The sequence below is a fragment of the Malaclemys terrapin genome, chromosome 11 (genome assembly GCF_027887155.1).
Source record: "Malaclemys terrapin pileata isolate rMalTer1 chromosome 11, rMalTer1.hap1, whole genome shotgun sequence".
NCBI lineage: Eukaryota > Metazoa > Chordata > Testudines > Emydidae > Malaclemys > Malaclemys terrapin.
In genome coordinates this window covers 61,805,700-61,811,611 of record NC_071515.1, presented here as the reverse complement: position 1 = coordinate 61,811,611, position 5,912 = coordinate 61,805,700, and positions in this window count along the sequence as shown.

Below are 5,912 nucleotides of genomic sequence, written 5' to 3'. Positions count from 1 at the left end.
TCCTACTGCCACGGCGGGAGGAAGCGGCCGATGGCCAAGCTCGGCAGCTGTGGCTCTGGCGCCCGCGAACCCCCCGAGCCCGGGCCTGTTGCGGAGACCCAGCAGTGCGCCCGCGAACCCCCCAGCCCCTGGCCAGTTGCATCTGGGCTGGCTGCCCAGTTGGTGCAATCCTGCGGCGGCCCCGGGGCGGAGGCATCGGCAGCCCCGTTCGTTCCCCTGCGGGATCCGAGCGGGACGGGGGGGGGGGGGGGGCTGGGGCCTGCTGCCCCCACTCCGGGGCCGCCGGCGGGATTGCGCCAGCTGGGCAGCCAGCCCTGACGCAACTGGCCAGGGGCTGGGCGTGCAGCGTATGCGCTGCTGGGTCCCCGCAACAGGCCCTGGGGGTTCAGGCCCAGGCGCCAGAGCCGCAGCCGCTGAGCTTGGCCATCGGCCGCTTCCTCCGGCCGCGGCAGTGGGAGCTGCAGCAGCGGCTGCTCCCGAGTCCCACTGCCCAGGGGGGAGAACAGCCGCCGCCTGGCCCCGCGGGCCCCCCCCTACTCTCCCTCCAGGTATCGCCCAACTGAGTCCTGCCTGCGCTCGGGGCCAGGCTGGACTCTCACTCACCCCGGCCCCACGCACCCCCTGCGTCTCCAGGGCCTCCCTCCAGCCCTTGCAGAGGGAAGAGAAAGGGAGTGGGGGTTTTTTTTTTGCTCTGCTGCTGGGTTTTTTGTTTTTTGTTTTGCTCTGCCCCCCACCCCCCCAGTAAGAGTGTAGTAGTAGGATTTTATGTTTGTGTTTTGTATAATTTAGAATGAAGGATAAAGAATAATAATGTAGCATGTATTAAATGTATTGATGTATGATTTGATCGTATCCTGTCAGCCACCCTTTTTGAATCGGGGAAAGGAATGGCCTAATGGGCCATTGGTAAAGATGCATCAGCCAGAATCTGTGTCTGGGCTGATTTCAAGGAAGTAACAGACCTTTTAGGGTCACCACTTTGTTGTTGGTTTAGCATTTTAAAATAAGAATATGATTGTTTTTCTCTTGCATTGCAATTTGATGTTCCTGATCAAATGTTCTGTGTAAATCAATTCGGTTTTGTGTGTAAATGAGGAATGTGTGTGTTAGAAGATAAATGTGAAGGCCATCACCGAACCAGACGTTCTAGGGAGGAACTGAGGACAGCCGCAAGGGCGCCAGAAGATTACAACATGCAAATGTCAGAAGAGGGCAGATTGACGACTCTAAAAATAAGACAGGCACCTGTCCATGGGAACAAGAAAGTTGTGATCAAAACCAGCATGGAGTAACTCCCTGAGAGACTTAATGAAAGAACAAGATAAAGAATGAGAAGGACAATTTAAGAAAACAAGCACTCGTCAAACAACAATTGATTACAGCATGATGGTGCAAAACTCATTGGTCCCAGTGAAGGGAAAAAAAAAAAAAAAAAAAAAAAAAAAAAAATCGCTATATAAACAGGGTGCCTTGCCATGAAACTTTGGGTTTGTCCTGCAAAGACTTCCCCAGAGCATCGTGTGACAACCGACAGAAGCTGGCTCCTACCTAGCCGTAATCAACCTAGCTGGCCACTAGATTGATCCAGACTCTGGACTGGTAAATATAACATCAACTGGCAGGACAGTGTGTGTGTGACTGAATGCATATGCTAATTGTTGTATCTTCAATAAAAGTGGCGTATTGCCTTTTCCCCTGAAAAAGATCCCGTGTGCTTCTTATAAGCATAACAAGAGGAGTCCTATTTAAAATGTCAGCTTAAGAACAGCCCCACTGAATCTTCCATCTGATCTGGAGACTTCACCAAGGCATAGTGAGTGGAGAAGGTGTTGACTGAACTTCAACTGAGGAATCATACGTTGCAAGAAGTTCTTAATAATTGGCAACTCGTAGTTGAAGCATCACCAAGGATGCTTTAAACAAGAAAGACCCACTTGCAGAGAAGTTAGATCTGGTCTGTTGCTTTGATCTCTGTTGGATAGCATGGACAATCAGACAACCTGGGATGGAATGCCGAAAAAATAATAATTACATCCATCAGAACCTGGTATCTTCTGTCTGCATACTTGAAGATCACAGGGACACATGCAGGAGTAGCTCATATAATCTTTGCCTGTTCTAAAGTCCCCTACTTGATTGGTAAGGCCATTCTACTCAACAATTATGGCTATAAGCATGTCCAATAATTTATGCTGCTTTTCTGAGGGATATACAGAGCACCTGCTAACATCCTCATCAGATCCCAAAAAACTTTTAGTTCATCCAATGGGGCTATAGAGGGAAGCTTAATCGTCTTTTTGGGGGACAAGGAATAAATAGCCAATGGTTGGAGGTCTTCTCTGCCAAGCTCTTGTTCCTCCTCCAACACTTGTTACCAGAGTCTGCGGAGGAAGCCATTTTCCTAATGTACGGACAGATAACCCCAAGGAGGCCTTTAGGGCCTGTAGCCAATGATTTTAGTTTAGTATCCATTTACTGTGTGATGTTATGATTAATCAATGTTATATTACACATATTCATTGCATGTTATAATCCTTCAAATCAACTCTGATGAAAAGTATTAGCCTGATCAGTATTTAGAGGAACTATGTAGTAGACATGAGTAGGACAAGCTGAAACGCAAGAAACTGTGGGTTGATGCCTGCAAGACTTTGGCTTAGCTATTTCAGGTCTTAGAGACAAGAAATGATAGTGCAAGTCAATGACCGAGAAATAACTCGAAAGATTATGGGGAAAAAAAGAGGTTCCAACTGGTAATATTACAAAAGTATAGCTGGGAAGATTAAATTTAAATTATAAAGTCCTGTGACAACAAATATTGTATCCAGTATGTGCCTTAACTGTGAGATAAAGGTAGTATGTCAAGAACAAGAACCTACACAGCCTATAGAATTCGGGGTCTCTTGTGTTTCTAGGGGACACAGACCAATAAGAAAGAGAGGGTTGACACTTTCATGTACATAGGTAGAATGTAGGTATAGACAGACTAACAGTATAAAAAAGGGTGCCTAAAGTAGGCAAACTGAGCTTCCTATGGGAAACTCCAGCAGGAACAACTCCTGTATTGATGGTCAATCCATAACACCATCTAGGAAGATGTATGTCTGTAGGTATAATTGATACATTGTTCGTTCTGGATCTATAGTCCATAGGAACACATGAAACCATAGGCAAATAACACATACAGTTACAAGAGCATCTATCTTTTAGTACTTTTATTAAAGTTAAAGTTATAAATGTCACAGCATATACAATTGCTAAAGACAAGTACAATGTATATGGTTTCATATGTTCCTATGGACTGTAGATCCAGAATGAACAGAGATAATTCTGTTGAACTTGAGACTGTAGCTGCCAGAGCAGAACCCACTGGAGTACAATTAACATTAAATAGAATAAAAGGCTACAGGCCCAAGGTTGGTAAAGTTACTGAGGGGAAAGAGGGCACACAGGAGGGTACCAGTTCAGTGGTTCCCTTCTGGATCCAGATTAATGCGTGCCTCTAAAGGATTCCTCCCTCGACTGCCTGTTCACATCCCACTGGGTTATCCACGGTGGGGAAGGGTCACATTCCAACAAGAATAGTCTGCTACATTCTCCTGAAGAGGATGAGAAAGCAAAGTCCTCATCCCTAGACGGGGCATGCCAGTCCAGTGTCTCCCAGCTGAGCGAGGACTGTGGCCAGTTCAAACAGGTGATGAAAGAAACCAGCTCTTAAGTCGGTCCAGGACTGGGGAATCTGGTACCGGGCCAAGTCAGTTGGTGCCAAGAATTGCCTCTCTGCCAGCAAGATTTACTATATAGATGAGTCCATCGGTGCTGCATGTGTCACTAGGGCCCCGGTGGTAGGTACTGATTAGCCCGGCACAGGTTTCCTTGGTATCGCTGCTGTCTGAGTAATCTGGTGAGTGCACACAGTGCCAGAGAAGGGCCTGCTGCCTGAGCAATACCAGTAGCAGTGCAGTGCTGTGTGAATCAACCATCTGTGCATATTTCACCTTAGTGCTTGGGTTAGGCTCAATCTTAGGATATGATTTTTGTCTTGTGACTGGAGAGGGAGCTGCACCTTTGATCTTTGGTGCTGTGCTACCTGTGGCCCCTTTCCTAAGTTGGTGGCAGAATGGCACTAGAGAAGTGAGAGTGTCCAAGAAAAGGTGGTCTTTCCCGTTGCTTCCCAGGATCTGTAAATGTCTGCAGAGATACCTCTAGAAGATGTAGCTTCAATCTGCCTTCTCAAGCCTCTAGAGTGCTTTGAAAACATCTTGTGCAAGGACCAGTGTTCAGACATGTGCCCCTCTCCTAAGCACAGGAAGCACCTCAAGTGGCTATTGTTGACAAGCCCTTCTGAATGGCAAGAAAGGCAGACCTTAAATTCTAGAGATTTGCCATCAGCCACTTTAGGCCTATGTCTGGTCCTGGTGCAGGGGAGCAAGAATCCGACCAATGCCCTGAATCTCACTAAAACTTACTTTTATTTTTACTTTGCTTTTTTTATTTTTACACAAATGTGTAAATTAAACTTGTCTATATAACTAAAAAACAAAACAAAAAAACAAAAAAAAAACCCCACACCACACCTCAACAACAGTAAGTCTAACTAAGTCTCTCTGCAGGTGAAGACACGTGGACGCCGCAGAATTCTGCCTCGCAGCCATGGGGTGGCAAGTTGAGGCCCCCCTATTCCTTATGCCCTCAATTATGGTGGTTGCTAGGGCCTAGGACAGTGGTTCTCAACCAGGGGTACATTTACCTCTGGGGGTACTTAAGAGGTCTTCCAGGGGGTACATCAACTCATCTAGATATTTGCCTAGTTTTACAACCGACTACATAAAAAGCACTAGTGAATTCAGAAAAAACTAAAATTTCATACAGTGATTTGTTTATACTGCTCTAGATACTAGACACCAAAATGTAAGTACAATAGTTATATGCCAATTGATTTATTTTATAACTATATGGCAAAAATGAGACCATAAGCATTGTTTTCAGTAATAGTGTGCTGTGAGACTTTTGTATTTTTATGTCTATTTTAGAAGCAAGTAGTTTTTAAGTGAGATGAAACTTGGGGGTATGCAAGACAAATCAGACTCCTACAAGGGGTACAGTAGCTTGGAAAGGTTGAGGACCACAGGACTAGGACATAAACACAGCCCCAATGACCACTGCTATTCAAAAGAATACAATTTCACACAGTGTGTGCCCCATTCACAAGTCAGCCCCACACACACCAAGAATGTTATCAGTGTGGACAATCACTCAAAAAAAATATTTATTTAGTACTTTCTACCAGCTACAAGAGATCTTTAGGACCCTACACTGCCTGGCTCATTGTGACTTTATCTTTACTTCTTTTGAAGACAAAGCTAAACAAGAAGAGTAAAAATTAACAGTTGCTCACATTTGTGATTTTCTTTGCCTTTTTTAGCATATATCAGGAGGCTCTCATTGCACAACTTTACATGAGCAAAATAGCCTAAGATTTGATTGAAGGACTGAAGGTTAAAAATCTAGTTACTAATTCACAAAAGTCCACACCCTAAGAATCCACGTTCGTCCTGTGGCTGCACTTTAATGCCAGTTCACAAACCAGGGAGTATACCAAAAACAAGACTATCTGCCCTCATCAGGCAACATCATATTTTGGACCTGTCTCTGTTCTGAATGTTTTACTTTAAACATGCAACAAAGAAAAATATATCTTAAAATAAAGTGAAAGTCAGATTTTCTAATTACCTGATATTGGAAGGTTTAAAGAAACCCTCTACAAATAGCATCAGCTAGACAGTGAAGATAAAAGCTCGTCTGAAATACAAGTATTTATATTATTTTCAGCTTGCAGAGCAGAGTAAGAGTAAAGTTCGTAAGTGAAACAGCACCCAGTCTCAGAACAAAGCCAACCTCCAAGACATCCA